Source organism: Micromesistius poutassou (assembly GCF_964030765.1).
Source record: "Micromesistius poutassou genome assembly, chromosome: 3".
In the NCBI taxonomy this organism is placed as follows: domain Eukaryota; kingdom Metazoa; phylum Chordata; class Actinopteri; order Gadiformes; family Gadidae; genus Micromesistius; species Micromesistius poutassou.
This window is the reverse complement of record NC_140273.1, coordinates 23,048,929-23,066,436: the sequence shown is the minus strand read 5'-3', so window position 1 is coordinate 23,066,436 and position 17,508 is coordinate 23,048,929.

Sequence of the window (17,508 nt, the reverse complement as noted above, 5' to 3'; positions counted from 1 at the left end):
TGAAACTACTGACATACACACCTCATACTGGCGTTACTGACTTTGTTAAGTTGTGTTACGTTATGTAAATAAATCTCTTTTCTATCGGTTATGCACTGTCTCTCCCGTTTTTGTCTCCGTTGAGCCGGGTCATGACAACACACACTTTAAAATGGCTAAGGGTCTGCAGAGGGTCACGGAGCACCAACTGAGGGCAAACCAGTTCAGCCAACCAGAGGTGAAAACTCTGCTGGAAGTCCTGCACAACGAGCTGGCCAACCGTTTCCACGGGCTTGCTCAGGAGGACCACCTAACTGAAGCGGCACTTCTTGACCCAAGGTTCAAGAAGAGAGCCTTTCCCACCAGCCAAGCTGCCACTGAGGTGGTAGAGCGCCTCACTGGTGCTGCTGCCAGGGTGGTCATCTCCAACCCAGAGCAGCAGGAGAGGCTGCTGGGACCTCTGCAGAGGAGAGCTGCGTCTGCGACGAGTTTGACGATGAAGTCTCCTCTCTGGTGTCTGGGCAGAGCGCTTCAGCTGAAGCCGAGGCGACGCTGGAGATGCGCTCCTACCTGGAGGAGCCCTTGTTGCCCCGCTCATCAAACCCGCTGGCCTGGTGGAAGAGCCGTGAAGGAGTCTACCCACGGTTGGCTCGGCTGATGCTGTGGCGGCTGTGTGTGCTGGCAACATCTGTTCCATCTGAGAGGGTCTTTAGCAAGACGGGGATGATCATCTCACAGCTCCGGAGCAGGCTCAAGCCTGAAAAAGCAAAGCAGCTCATGTTTTTAAATGGAAATTAAGTTTGACAGAATCTAATTTGAATCTCTTTATTGTTTTTTAAAGAGGACAGTTGTTGTTTGATTAAATGTTTTTTCCCCAATATGTTTGTTATGTTACATTTGTTTTTGTTTTTTTTGTTTTTTTTATTTTCCTAGCAGATATCGCCCTTCCCATATAGCCCGGGGTCCAGGGGTCCTAACCCACTTTTACATTCACCCCCAGAGACTCCGAGCGTCTGTGGGAGGGACATTTATACAATGACCGTCGATAAATATCTGATTCTATACAAACTAGTCTTCAAGATTAATGTGTTCTACCGCAATTTTAGTCGCTGAAATGCACATATTTGTGTGTTGAACACAACACACATATTTGACTATTAAATTACATTTATGAGGAAGCCGAGCTTCCCTTGCTTGTCTTCGAGAAATTTCCTCACGTGTTTCACGTGCACTGCTCGTGCTGCTCAGCAATATCATCCAGCAAACCAATTACGGCCTATAAAAGTCTTACCAGCAAGGGATGCACAGGTCTCATTTCTTAACCTAATTTTCTTGCACTACAGGTCCTATTGTCGAGTAAATGTGGAGATTAGGCTATTAAAATACAGGATAATTATTTAGGCCTACAGGAGAATATTTAAACAGGAAGACGGCGAGGAATATGTTAAAATAAGGGAGACCTAGTCCTTCCAAACTATCGTACAAGACTTTAGGGCCACTGAAGAAAGATTCTTACGTTCGTTGTTTGGTGCCAGTGTGACCATGTGTATGATTCTCTGCTGCTCGCTGAATCACTTCACAGAGACAGGTTGAAGCACTGGACTGGTTTACTGCAAAATTGGAAAACACACAACCAGTGTGCACAAATAAATGACCGGTCTGTTCCCGCTCGAACACAGCGTAAGTTTGATGCGTCTGAGCAATTTACATATTGCCCAGCATTAACTTTAACACAAACTTCCGCTGTGGACTTTCAAAATAAAATATAAAAAGTTGAGTCCCAAGTTTGACAGGAATTTAACAAATAAAACTGTTGTTATTTACACTGTTACACCAGGATGTCATTTGGTGGGTTGATGCAGCACGCGTGTACCACAAGTGTATGGTCTTGGTCGAGCAGCGTTGAAGGCTAATGCGACCGATAATTAATTGCGGTTTTTCCGAGCAAAGCACCTTGACAGTCTGGTGTTTTATGCCACCTCGTATCTTTTCCACCGAGCGGTGCGGTTCGGTGCGGCTTGAACACTGGACTTAAAGGTGCTGTTTGCCACAGCTCAAGGCCGGCGTGGCGTTTCCACCCCCGACAGTACCCTTTTGGTAGGGCAGAGTGTAAGAAAATGCCTTGCGCGTGGGCGTACCCATATTTATAAGCAAAGGGGTGGGGTCTGACACCTGAGATTCCCTGTCAAATGACGTAACAGACCATCTGACTTAACGACCTGAACGAATCAAAAGGAACGAACTGTGATAGTGAAGGGAACTGAAAGAACTGATTCCCGGAAAAGAATCGTTTTGCCCATGCCTACTTTTCAGTGAGTTACTCAGTTGAGTAACAGGAGATGGTGTTTGATAAGCACACAGCCATGCATAGCCCCACACGTAACATCTGATCTTATGAAACTTACCCAGTTGCATAAAGGAGATTCCATTTTCATTACACAACTTCTTGAGCACAGCAGTGTTTTTTGTGCCACTTTTATTTTTTTGATAAAAAAGCAGCAGCTTGACCATCACAGTAAGGAACGTTGCGATCAGCTGTTTTGCGCAGTTCTCCAAAATCACACATTCTCCAGCACACATGAGCGCAGATTTCAGTGTGCTTATCATTTGTTTCAAGCCACGGCACATCTTGGCGCCACTTTTCGAAAAAAAAATATTCAAAAGTTTGGATCAAATTGTAAAGTTTTTCTAAAGTGAAATACTTTTTCGAAATCAAAAGACAAAAACAATGAGCTAGCTCTACAGGTATTATGCTCTCAAATAGATCATGGGCAAGATTGTAGCCTACAGTAAGATGAAAATGTGATAGATTCTTGCTCAACAGACATTCACGTTTAACACCAAAGCATGCACTTGCTTTTTCCAGTGCACACTTCAAATTTGCATCATGAAGTTCCAGCACTCAAAACGACCAGCTGTCAATGACTGAATTTCTGTTTTCTTAGCTGTACAGAATCTACTGATATACACCAGAGAAACTTTCTACAAAACCTGCCAGGCCATGGGCTCATAGGTTATCAGCTATTACGTAACTCACAGTGCCTTTGATACCTCATTCAACTGACTGATGAACACACCATGCTCCTCCAAAATGACCAGATCTTTCAAAAGTGGATCCAACACTTCTTTGAAACCAAATTTCCTCAAATTGTGACTTTTACAAAGAACAGCTAAATAAATTGATCAGAGAGCAGAATGAGAGCCAGGTGGCAAATTGTCCAAGATCCAATATACCCCACAAAGCTTGTGCTTTTTGCCAGAGGTCCTAAGAGGATTACAAACCTCAAATTTGTCCGCTAGAAAGCAATTTGTTTTGTAACTTTCACTATCTTGAAAATACCTGTAAACTCGTTGCTCACCATGCAAACCTTCTCTATTTTTCCGAGCTGTGTGTTCTTCAATCACTTTATCCAGCAATGTATTGGGACTCAGTACTTCCTGCAATAACTGTAATAATGGGACATTGTTCTACAGATACAATTTACTCATTCACCTCTACAACTCTAAAATTAACCTTTTAATATTGTTTTATTTTATAGGATGTGGCAAGAGGGCAACACTTTATGGCCTCAACTTCATCAGCAGACACATCAGCAGCCCCAACACCACCAGAGGCATCCCGTCCTTGGATTCAAATCCAGGTGGACACGCCCACTTGTGATGTCAGAAGAGGCAGATTTTGTAACGAATTTTAACGGCTAATCACACTCACATCTGGTGGTATAATATGTCACCTTTAATAATAATATCTTGTTTAATTTTAAAAAACATAAGAAAAACAGGTATTATTATTTATATATTATATTATTTATGAAATCAAAACTGCACTGATGCATGTCCTGCTAATTGTGGGTTTTTATTGGTTTTTGCAAACCAATAAATCTGAGCATGGGGGCAGCTACTTTTGACCGTTAAGGATGGCCGTTTTAAAATGTTACGTTCCTTAAACATTACATGAACCAACGTATTGTTTAGAGGTTTGTTTGATAGATTAACCACAGTTCAAAAACATACCTGTGGGTTAGATGAAGCGGAGAACAACAGAATTTATATCTTTCTCAAGCAATCAGCGAGCTACGGTCTCTATGGCAACCCACTACGGTGCAACAGTGCCATCTAGTGGCATGAAAATAAATACAATAGTGGTTAATACAATTAGATTAGCTCTAATGAAACAAAAAATGGGAGGGGGTCACTGTTTTACAACACAAGCCATTTTCTATACCTGTAACATAAACACAAGTAATGCTTATATTGTGAATAGGCATTTCAGTATCTGTAGTTACACACAGAGACCGTTCAACTGAATGTAGAGGAGCATTCAGTTCATAAAAAAAAGAAAATGCAATTATCAGTGAAAATCTAATACCAAGGATAAGAACATACTCGCGCGTACACGCGGATTTACTCGCTTGAGTTGAAATAATGGTGTGTTCCAGATGCCTCAGACACCAGCCTTCCGAGTTTCACTTTCCTCATTCCTGTTATAGCGTTCCCGTTCGTCTTTGTGATCGTGTCATGTCATTGGCTAGTCATTGTTATTGTTAGCTACATTAGCCTCTTTAGCAAACCAGCTCAAACGGACAACACAACTTTACATTGTATTCCACGCACAGCAAGACCGTGCAAAGCATACATTGGTGACCGGAATAAAGTACCAGTGTAATCAAGTGTGTAAGAGCATTTAAAATCGACATTAAAATGACCAGCGTGGTACAAATCCAGAGTAAATAAATCTCTTCACGGGCGCAGTCATTTTTGTTGAGAGCGTCATCACATCGCTCAGCCAGCGCTCATAATCCCCAGGGGGCCGGACCAAAAGGGGGCGTGCCTCCGAGAAATGCCGCAAGAAAGCTGAGAGATTTCCCCACTTCCAAAGTATCCAAGGCATCTGGAACACACCATAAGCAACATTTGCGTGATGCGTGGTCTTGACAGCCAATCAGCGTTCACTCCCTGAGTGACGTAACATTACAGCCAATCAGCGTTCACTCCCTGAGTGACGTAACATTACAGCCAATCAGCGTTCACTCCCTGAGTGACGTAACATTACAGCCAATCAGCGTTCACTCCCTGGGTGACGTAACATTACAGCCAATCAGCGTTCACTCCCTGGGTGACGTAACATTACAGCCAATCAGCGTTCACTCCCTGAATGACGTAACATTACAGCCAATCAGCGTTCACTCCCTGAGTGACGTAACATTACAGCCAATCAGCGTTCACTCCCTGCAGTCCAGAGTGAACCGCAGCAGGAGGAGAAAGGGATTGTTGCCGTTTGCAGACTCCTGGAGATGAGCTCCGAGTGTTCTTTTGGTGTGAACGTAGTAGAGAGACATGTGTGCATGCGTTATTTAGCCAGGCCCCTAACTGAAAAGCACGCTCACATACACGCGACCAAAGAAACGCGGTAGTCGTCAGTCACCCAACGCCTGGCTGTAAACAAAAGTCTGCTGATTAAAGCCAGTGTCTTGTGCTTAAGTTTGAGTTTCTCCTGACGTTAAAATAATGCCCACGTTACGGCCACACTAGCTTAACGTCAACCGCTCCAAACACATTGGACTGTGGCTACAACTCCATGCTGGCACCGTGGCTATGACCATGTGCTGGCACTCCCCCGCTGCCCATGCACACAAAAAAGGAGTATTTACAAACTTGGTTGTATGTTTATAAATTGCCATTTCTTTTAATATACAGCACAAAAAGCAACTATGAGAATAATGTACTCGGGGTGTAAATGATCTAAACCTAGCGCTAACTGTGGACCGAGTGGTGGTGAGCAGGATGGTTTAACAGAATTGTCCTGCGACGAAACGTTGAGGTCTGCTTTCAAAAGGCGTTGTGAACTGTTGGAGACAGCAACACAGCCAATACCCTGCGCTTTACCACATATCTGTAGGAAAAAAATGCAGTAATAAAAACCAAACATAGAAGCACGATGGATGCTAAACCAGACCTGAGACTGAAGCTGACCTCGATTGATCCAGACATCACAGGACTGTGGTCGCAGAGGTAGGCGCACTCGTATTATTAGACGTTTATTATATTTATAAGATTATTATTATTATTAGGAAGTTCAGTTGTCAACTTGCTGGCCAACTTTTGATATTATTTCATCATTTTTGTATTTATTATACTTTATTGATGCATAAAAACTTCTACAAAAGCGATCAGTTTGTCATGATGTAATCTTGTACAACAAAATGTATTTGTAAAATGAACCTCTGAAATGGATTCCTTGGAAGAAGGAAAGCCGATATAAACTTCCGGTTTGCCCCACAAAAACACCCCAGCCCAGTCACTCCCAAAGAAGAAGAAATATCATCCCTGGTTCACTTGAAAATGTTTTTATTGAAAGAACGTCATGAGTTACATAAACTAACGCATAACATTGCAGCTCAGACAAAAACAACGCAGAGACAATGATTCAAACATGCAAGCTGCGTGGTTTCAGGGATAGCAGTTTCACTGAAGATTTCACTGAAGATTACGAAAAATAGAGTACACATTTATTGCTAGAAATGTTGTCAAAGTGCATTTTAATGCCGATGTTAAAGTTCCTAATGCTCTTATGTTGCTTTTATCCAGTGAGAATATACCGATTTTCATCCATTTTGTTTTGGCAGACCTTGACATACGTGACGTATTCCTGTCTTTTCCCTCAGGTGACAGGGGGCTAAAATGTTCATAGGGGTCGGGTTGGACGACCTATACAAACAACCTATTCTGTAGTTTAGGTTGGAGATCACAGACTGATAACCTGTAAATGTTTCAGTGTACGCGTTTCTGTGCAGAAACTACTTTGCAGAACTATGTGAATAAAACTGGTGACAGAGGTCATCATGAAAAAGAAAACCTTAGCATATCAAATGGCTGATTTGTTATGTTATCCGTGGGCGTTTTATTGGCCCAAGATTAATTAGTATGACCTCTACTCGTTGATTAGAGCGGTTCCAAAGCACCTCCAAGTTCATTCAAAGTGTATTCCACTGCAGGGCCCTAATTACAAATACACAGGCAGTTAAAGCCAAGCCAGGCAGGCGGTGTGCCTGCGTATGTCTTGTATGAGTATTTCTGCATGAGACAGTGTGTGTGTGTATGTGCTTTTATTTGAGAAGGAGAAAGATACATCTCAATGTGTGTGTGTGTGTGTGTGTGTGTGTGTATGGGTTCACCAGAACAGATGCAGATGCTATTTTGATAAAAGAGTGAAAGTATGGCATGAAGAAGCCATTGACCAGTGTAGAACCCCAAAACACAGTCCTTCCACTCTCCCTCATCGCAACCGTGGAACTGGAATCATCCCAGCAAGCAACGCTAAGGCGCGTTCAGATCTGATCCACACTGCTGCCATTGAAATGGACGGCTGTGGTCGTCCTGTCTTGGAGAGTAGCATGCGTGCTCACTCGGACATTTAACAAGCGGTAGGTGTGCCAGGGCCTATGGGCAGAGAGAGAGAGAGAGAGAGAGAGAGAGAGAGAGAGAGAGAGAGAGAGAGAGAGAGAGAGAGAGAGAGAGAGAGAGAGAGAGAGAGAGAGAGAGAGAGAGAGAGAGAGAGAGAGAGAGAGAGAGAGAGGGGGGGAGAGAGAGAGCGGGAGGGGGAGAGAGAGAGAGAGAGAGCGGGAGGGGGAGAGAGAGAGAGCTTAATGTGCACATCACGAATGTTTCCATATTAAATGCAATGTCCAACATAATCATAACTGAGCACAGCCTAGCAATGCATTTTAACAAGAGTGTTTACTAGCATGCTAGTTCCTCCATCAGTCTTTGTGTGTTGCCCTTGGGGGTCCTTGGTGCACTGCAGGACAGCGTCTGCTCTCCTGGAGAACAGGATAAGACAACATCACTTCACACCTGGTTCTGCTCCCTGTACCAGTGAGGGTTCTGCTCCCTGTACCAGTGATGGTTCCTCTCCCTGTACCAGTGAGGGTTCTGCTCCCTGTACCAGTGAGGGTTCCTCTCCCTGTACCAGTGAGGGTTCTGCTCCCTGTACCAGCGATGGTTCCTCTCCCTGTACCAGTGAGGGTTCTGCTCCCTGTACCAGTGAGGGTTCCTCTCCCTGTACCAGCGAGGGTTCCTCTCCCTGTACCAGTGAGGGTTCCTCTCCCTGTACCAGCGAGGGTTCCTCTCCCTGTACCAGTGAGGGTTCCTCTCCCTGTACCAGCGAGGGTTCCTCTCCCTGTACCAGCGAGGGTTCTGCTCCCTGTACCAGTGAGGGTTCCTCTCCCTGTACCAGTGAGGGTTCTGCTCCCTGTACCAGTGAGGGTTCTGCTCCCTGTACCAGCGAGGGTTCCTCTCCCTGTACCAGTGATGGTTCCTCTCCCTGTACCAGTGAGGGTTCTGCTCCCTGTACCAGTGAGGGTTCCTCTCCCTGTACCAGTGAGGGTTCCGCTCCCTGTACCAGTGAGGGTTCCTCTCCCTGTACCAGTGAGGGTTCCGCTCCCTGTACCAGTGATGGTTCCTCTCCCTGTACCAGTGAGGGTTCTGCTCCCTGTACCAGTGAGGGTTCCTCTCCCTGTACCAGTGAGGGTTCCTCTCCCTGTACCAGTGAGGGTTCTGCTCCCTGTACCAGCGAGGGTTCTGCTCCCTGTACCAGCGAGGGTTCTGCTCCCTGTACCAGTGAGGGTTTCTCTCCCTGTACCAGTGGCTGGGCGCCCCACCATGGCCCCGCCCCGGCTCCGTGGGCGTATTGATTGATAGGTACTTTTATTACACACGATGTCATTCTTCACATGTCGTGGATCATTGCTTCTGGGAGAGGAAAGAAAAAACATTGAGCCTCATTTACCGAATGTCGTAACAGCTCAGAGATTCTTTGTGTGCAGATCCCAAAGTGCCAAGTGCTAATAGGCTCCTGCTCGAGTATCTCGTCCACCTCCTTGTCAAACAACGCTTTAAATAAGCATGTGAACGACCGCTTAACAATTTGTAATTAACCCCATGTTGAACACAAGGAGAAAAATACCATCATTTAGTTTTGTAGTGAAGTATTTTCCTGAGGATAATTAATTTTGTTGGCACTGAAAGCAGGTCTCCATGGTAACAATGGTGGACGAAACAAAGACTTCTATCATACAAGCTGGTGATTAGTGAGACGTTTAGAGGTTAAAGACAGAACTATACTGTGACATTACATATGAAACCTGTACATTTTGTTGCTTGTGAATGTAGTTTTATGGCAAGATTAAAGTGAATATATTGCGTACAGCACGAGGAGAATACGCTATAGCCGTATGTCAACTCACAACCTTTATGGGATTACATTCAGTCGACACATTTTGTCTGGGGAGCACCTTGCTCAACATGAACTGATGTCAACATGAACTAACATGAACACATGTCATAAAGTTGTCAATGTGAAAAACATAAAAGAAATAAATAAAAGTAACAATCTGTCGACAGGTGTTTTATTTACTCACTCAGCTTTCATCCTCAGAAGAAGGTTAAACATGCAGCCGAGTGTGTGAGAGCCTCCTCTGGTCTAATGGCGTGATGGCGTTGGACAGGATTTGAATGGGAAGGGGGTGAAAATCCGACTGAGCATGTGCAGTGGGAAGCTTGGGAGTGAAGCACTCTGCTCCTCCCTGTCATATATATATATGATATATATATCATATATATATATATATATATATATATATATAGATATCAGATATCACCTCAGATGTCAGATATCACCTCATAGGTATATCATATATATACTGACTAGATATCACCTCATATATATATATATATATATATATATATATATATATATATATATATACTGACTAGATATCACCTTATAGATATATATACTGACTAGATATCATAGGTATATATACTGACTAGATATCATAGATATATATACTGACTAGATATCATAGATATATACTGACTAGATATCATAGATGTATATACTGACTAGATATCATAGATGTATATACTGACTAGATATCATAGATATATATACTGACTAGATATCATAGATATATATACTGACTAGATATCATAGATATATATACTGACTAGATATCATAGATATATATACTGACTAGATATCATAGATGTATATACTGACTAGATATCATAGATATATATACTGACTAGATATCATAGATATATATACTGACTAGATATCATAGATGTATATACTGACTAGATATCATAGATATATATACTGACTAGATATCATATATATATATACTGACTAAGTATCATAGATATATATACTGACTAGATATCATATATATATATATACTGACTAGATATCATAGATATATATACCGACTAGATATCATAGATATATATACTGACTAGATATCATAGATATATATACTGACTAGATATCATAGATATATATACTGACTAGATATTGCATTCGGCTTCTACGCATGCGTCAACAATGCCACCATCTTGCTCGGGGTAACCACCCCCTGAATGAATGAAGGTTGATGAATGAACATCACTCTAAAACGACTTATTTTAAGCAATCTTCAAGCAGGTTGGTTTCCGTCAGACGTGTGTTGATAGTAAAAAGAAAATCTATAACTTTTTTGAATTTATTTTTAGTATCATTACCACAAACACCCGAAACCAACCCGCTTGAAGATTGCTTGAAAAGACGGCGTTTTAGAGTGATTTAGACTGAAAGGACTTCTGTCCCATCGACGTTCATTCATTCAGGTGGGTGGTTACCATGGTTACCCCGCGGCAAGATGGCGGCGGCATCGACGTATATGTGTCCATTGAACAGCGCAGCTCGGGCGATGTCTAGTCAGTATATATTGTGACGACCCCTCCACACCACTAGGGGCCTCTGTGTCTTCTGTTGCTGCTTTGCTCTCCCTTTGCAGGTTCCAGGTCGTGGGAGGTCTTGATGAGACACCTGGGCTGGGGTGGTGTCTATATAAGGCCCACCCTTCTGCACATCGCTCTCTCTCTCGCTCTTGCTGCTGCGGCCATTGCTGTTGTTCTATTTGTTTGCCACACACTCACACACCTGCTTACACTACTGATTACTGACATTTATATACATTTTCTGTTGTTTATACTCTTGGGTGCTTCTCCTGGAACCATCACCTTATCGTGGTGGAGAGGTTTGCGTGTCCCTGTGAACCTGGGGGCTGTGTTGTCTGGAGCCTTGTGCTCCTGGTAGGGTCTCCCATGGCAGAGTGGTCTCAGGTGAGGGGCCAGACTAAGAATGGTTCACAAGACCCCATGGACTCCATGGCGGACACGGGCAGGAGGGGCTCATAGCCTTGGATGGCAACCCACCTAGGAGAAGGACACTCTGAACTAAAACCGGGACTGCGAGGAGTTGCGCCCCACAGTCCTTAATTAGCATAGTAAAGCCAACCATGAGATACTCTTGGGTTGTGAATAAATGTTTAAGATAATTTCACTCTATAGTCTGGTCTCCCATCTTTGCCACAGTCAAGAGCCGGGCTGTGACAAAATATATCTATGAGGTGATGTCTAGTCAGTATATATATATCTATGATATCTAGTCAGTATATATCTATGATATCTAGTCAGTATATATATCTATGAGGTGATATCTAGTCAGTATATATATCTATGAGGTGCATGTGTGTGTTACACACGCAACACACACATCCCACACTCACAAACACAAACACTTTTCAAAAGCTGTCTCCTGACACTCAGAACGCACTCATCTGACACTCAAAGTCACTCTGCCGACTGACAGCTGAGACACGCTCCTTTGACAAATTAGGCTTGATTCACAACGAATGTCTGAGTAGCTGTGTGTTTTGGGTCTGTTTGTACGTGTTTATTGTCCTATTTGGAGGGTAAACTTGTGCGTGTGTGTGTGTGTGTTTACATTTGAGACCGAAGACTGAAGAGAAAGGTCATATGACAGAGGTCATGTCACTTGCCAGGCTCCACACAACGACAGGCAGAAACACTCACTCACTCACTCACACAAAAAATAGGCACTCAAGTAAAGTGCAGATAGCTGAAAACTGTATGTAATTACTGTGAAGAAATGTGTGTACTTTGTTAATATTCACCTCTGCCATTAAGGATTGCATCACTTTATCGCCCAGTGACGTTTAGTTGTGGAACCATTAGCATATAAACCTCTCCCCCCCGACACAAGAACACACACAAACCAACGCAGTCTCACTCAGAGTTCGTCAAAAATCAACGCTTGTTCAGCAGCTTTTGGCGTTAACTGCTGACGCAAAGGGTGTCCTTCATCGACGCAGGGAACTCATTACAATGTAATCCCTCCACGGCCAACAGTGATAAGTGCCTAACCCTAACCCTAATCCTAACCACTACTACAATAACCCTAACCCCTACTACCCTAACCCTAACCACTACTACCCTAACCCTAACCCGAACCACTACTACAATAACCCTAACCACTACTACCCTAATCCTAACCACTACTACCCTAACCCTAATCCTAACCACTACTACAATAACCCTAACCACTACTACCCTAATCCTAACCACTACTACCCTAACCCTAACCACTACTACCATAACCCTAACCCTAATCCTAACCACTACTACAATAACCCTAACCACTACTACCCTAATCCTAACCACTACTACAATAACCCTAACCACTACTACCCTAACCCTAACCCTAATCCTAACCACTACTACAATAACCCTAACCACTACTACCCTAACCCCAACCCTAACCTTAACCACTACTACCCTAACCCTAATCCTAACCACTACTACAATAACCCTAACCACTACTACCCTAACCCTAATCCTAACCACTACTACAATAACCCTAACCACTACTACCCTAACCCTAATCACTACTACCCTAACCCTAACCACTACTACCATAACCCTAACCCTAATCCTAACCACTACTACAATAACCCTAACCACTACTACCCTAACCCTAACCCTAATCACTACTACCCTAACCACTACTACCCTAACCCTAACCCTAACCACTACTACCCTAACCACTACTACCCTAACCACTACTACCCTAACCACTACTACCCTAACCCTAACCACTACTACCCTAACCCTAACCCTAACCACTACTAACTAACTACTAACTACTACCCTAACCCTAAATGCACACGCGGGTCAGATATCTCCGTGGAGGGATTACAGCCCCCTGCACCCAATGGAGACACTCCAGGACCCCCTTCAGTCAGCACTTAACGCCAAAAGACACTGTGCACACACACACACACACACACACACACACACACACACACACACACACACACACACACACACACACACACACACTGCAGCAGCAGCAATGAGAAATGGAGCCCTACAACAACTCAGCATTCTACTCTCTATTGCTGTCTCCCTGTCTCTGTGTGTGTGTGTGTGTGTGTGTGTGTGTGTGTGTGTGTGTGTGTGTGTGTGTGTGTGTGTGTGTGTGTGTGTGTGTGTGTGTGTGTGTGTGTGTGTGTGTGTGTGTGTGTGTGTGTCTCTCATTCTACTCTCTATTGCAGTCTCCCTGTGTGTGTGTGTGTGTGTGTGTGTGTGTGTGTGTGTGTGTCTCTCTCATTCTCTCTTTCCACTCTCTATTCATATTGCATTTTTATTGATTTTATTATCTGCAGAGCAATAGCACATAGACTTTTATATGGTGGATTTTAGGTCCATGTGTACAAGAGTGTGTGTATGTTGGTGTGTTTGCGTGTATGTGTGTGTACTTGTGTATTTATGCACAGTGTGTGTAAGTAAGTTCATGGACGTGTCTGTTTTTGTCTGTGTGTGTGTGTGTGTGTTTGTATGACTGTGTGTGTGTGTGTGTGTGTGTTTGTATGACTGTGTGTGTGTGTGTGTGTGTGTGTGTGTGTGTGTGTGTGTGTGTTTGTATGACTGTGTGTGTGTGTGTGTGTGTGTTTGTATGACTGTGTGTGTGTGTGTGTGTGTGTGTGTGTTTGTATGACTGTGTGTGTGTGTGTGTGTGTGTGTGTGTGTGTGTGTGTGTGTGTGTGTGTGTGTGTTTGTATGACTGTGTGTGTGTGTGTGTGTGTGTGTGTGTGTGTGTGTGTGTGTGTGTGTGTGTGTGCTCAACATGACCTGAGGGCAGGACCAGGCCAGAAGCCCAGGGAGCCCCCCTGGGTGGAGCACAGCTGACACACACTTCACACGCATCACCTCACACCCCAGCGCACCGCACAGGAAACCACAAGCACGCACAACGCACCCACTCAGATATGCTCACTTACAAACACACACGCATGAACACGCTCACATACACACAAGTTACCGCTGTATCCAGAATTGAACGTGATATGACAATTCCACTAGTTCCTACATGCACATGCGCCAGCTAACCAAAGAACAACCATGTTGTTTATATCGGCACAAATGTACCCATTATTATTATTTAAAAACAGAAAGAAAGAAAGAAAAACAATTGCTAATTACATGCTTGGGTGCAAGATACTGTAGTATAGCAAGACGTAATGGCTCTGTGTTAACTGAGAACACAGAGGCAAGCAATTAGTCTTCTATTTTTAGACTATTCGTCAGTGAAAAGCCAGCCTTGATAGATGCACTCGTCTGCAGAAACAGGAGGCTTCATGCTTCTGCAGTGAGCAGAACTGGCTGATCGTTCAATGCATATTTATCATTTTTCTCACATTTGTAAACCCATTAAATGCTGAATATAATGAGGGCTACAGTTTCGGGTACCTTTAATTGCAGGTTTTTGGTTCAGTTTTTCATTTGTTTGACCCATTTCTTACAAGCTCTCAATGCAAATGACAAACTATTCATTTTCTGCTCCAATTAATAAATTCTTATGTAAATAAATAACATTGTCAAATGAGGACATTGATGCACGATGAATATTAAGTATGCTACGTAACTGAACTGATAAAAGTCTATATCATAGTGATTTCCTATTTGTGAAATAATTATTATAGCCGATATTGTTGTCTGTTGCAAAAATAATACGAAAAAGTGCTTGGAAATTTGAAAAACAAATTGCCAACATCATCAACCTTAAACGACAGAATAGGATGTTTATCAACACGAACCATAACGCCCCATATGAGTGTTTTCTGGTACAGCACCCCCTATTGCCTGGTTGGTGAAACAGCAATATGTCACATAGGTCAAGCTACTATCTGTCTAAAGAATTGCTGCGGTTTAGGGTAAGGCCAATGCCGCTTTTGCTTTTGCCACCTCTCAAACTACGACGCTACCGGCATGGGAGTGGAACGCTCTGACCACTGAGCTAAAAGCCCAGGCTGCTAACTCAGCGGCTAGAAGCGTTCTTAAGGCTAGGGGGGCTGTGAGGATTTACAAACGTACTACCACCAGCTAGCCCAGGCTAGTTGGCAATCCGTTACACTAGGGGTAGGGGTAGAGGTAGGGTTGAGATTCTGGGTTACGGGCTGTAATGGGATTGGGCCTTGGTTTCAGAGAAAATAGGTAAATTGCCTTCAATCAGAACATATGTTCTTTGTCGCCATCTGGTGGCCATATGGTGGCCGTATGGGGGAATTGCGAAATTCCCCCTGACCTTGCAATAGAGGGGTCAAGTGTCATAATTGTACATTGGGTTCTCAAGATATCTACCTGTTTGTGTTTCGTCAAGTTTATATTGTCAAATTTGCATTAGTTTGCATTGGATTTATTGATTTATTTTAAGATTTTGCCTTAACCTACCTCTAGGCTAACTCATCAGATGTTTTGCTATGGCCCTATAGGGCAACCAACTGATAATGCACTTGGTGGTATTCAATATACCACCAAGCTTTGTTCTAGCCTTATTCATTAATACAGTAGTATCCACACTGATTATTTCACTTGCAGAACAATTCCCAGGAGTTATCTTTATTTTGGTACCAAGATTACATATTCTAGCCCATGCAGTTGTGGAGTTATATGATCATTAGTTCCATAAAATAACAGCTCAGATAACTCATCTGATACAATCTGCGTGGCTGCAGGGTGGCAGCTTCCATATCAATCACTATGGCGACCATAGAAAATGCTTCAATAAATAACAAACTATATATCATACACCTTCACTTAACAACAATCTTGAAAATAGAATGCACATCGCTCACTAGAAATGTTATCAAAACACATTGTAATGCCGAAACTATCTTGAAATGTTGCATTTTCCGCTGAGAATTAAATGAATGTCATCTATTTTGTTTTGGCAGACAGTAACTTGACATGGGTGGGGTATTGCTGTTTCTTCCATAGAGTTAAATCAGTGAACGCTCGTATGGGTTGTTTTGGGTCATATTGACACACAACCTGTTGTGTCATTTGAGAACAGGCTGTATCTGCAGAAGAATATGATGAAACATGCTTTGTTCAAAGCCACGGGAGGTTCTGATGGAAGGTTTCCCGGGGGATTTAAACATTGTGATTTCCTTGCAAATTCCTTCCGAATCAACTGCATAACTGATTAGTTAGTTAGTTAGTTATCGCTGTGATGAACCTAAGAGGACCGTGTTTTGGCTGTTGTTTCAGTGAGGACTCAGTAAACTGCGGCAGACGGAGGTGAGGGGAACAGTGACTGAATGTCGTCCATCCTCAAACCCTCCTTTAACGAGCATGAGGATCACTCAGCAGGCAGACTGACACATCTGGGATAGCGACTATAGACATCATGTGAGTGATCCTCTGGGACTACTGCGACGCCAACGAGAGAGAGACGACCCGTTGTGACCGGGACCAGATCTGATTCCCCTCATCGCACCGACCTGCTTTGGACGAGAACCCATCCTGTGACGGCCCCTGGATACTGCTTGTGAACACTGAGGAGGTAGTTGAGCTTTACCCCCCGATGTAAACCCCCCCCCCCCCCCCCCCACTAATAAATTACAATCGACTGCGAACTGCGACCTCTGTTGTGTGGTCGCTATTCAACGTGGAAGCGTGGCGCCCCACGCCCACGCTCCGGCTCCAACACACTGAAGTCACCGTACAACGAGAGGAGCGCCAAGCCATAAGCTGACCACGACGCTGCCGCTGCTGCAAAGCTACGACAAAGTGTACCGGCTCTGTGGTTGTTGTAGTTGTAGCATCGTGTTCAGTGGGGGGGGGGGGGGGGGGGGGGGGAGTGGAGGTACAGGTAGGGGAGGGAGAGAGAGAGAGAGAGAGAGAGAGAGAGGGTGTTCGTAAAGTTAGAAGTTCCTGTTCAGCGTGGTTACGCCATGCCATAAAGTGTTAACGAATGAAAGGGAGTCGCTCTGAGCACCCTGTGTGGTTCTTTGACGAGTGAAAGCTGCTACATTAGCTGCTACATGAGCTGCTACATTAGCTGCTACATTAGCTGCTACATTAGGGCTCAGAGGTAAAACAAATGGGACTAAGCATTGACTAGCGTCAGCGCAGGAGGCTAACGGCGTGAGCTAACGGCTGTGAGGGCGAGGTCCTGGCGGGTAGATCCCGGGGCGGGTAGATCCCGGGGCGGGTAGATCCCGGGGCGGCCCCGGTCGATGAGCCCACGGCCCACTTCTCTTTTCACTTCATTCATTGAAATGTTTTTTATTCCCAACAAGTTTGAATGGCTTCTGATGACGCTCCTGGAGGGCCTGACGCTGG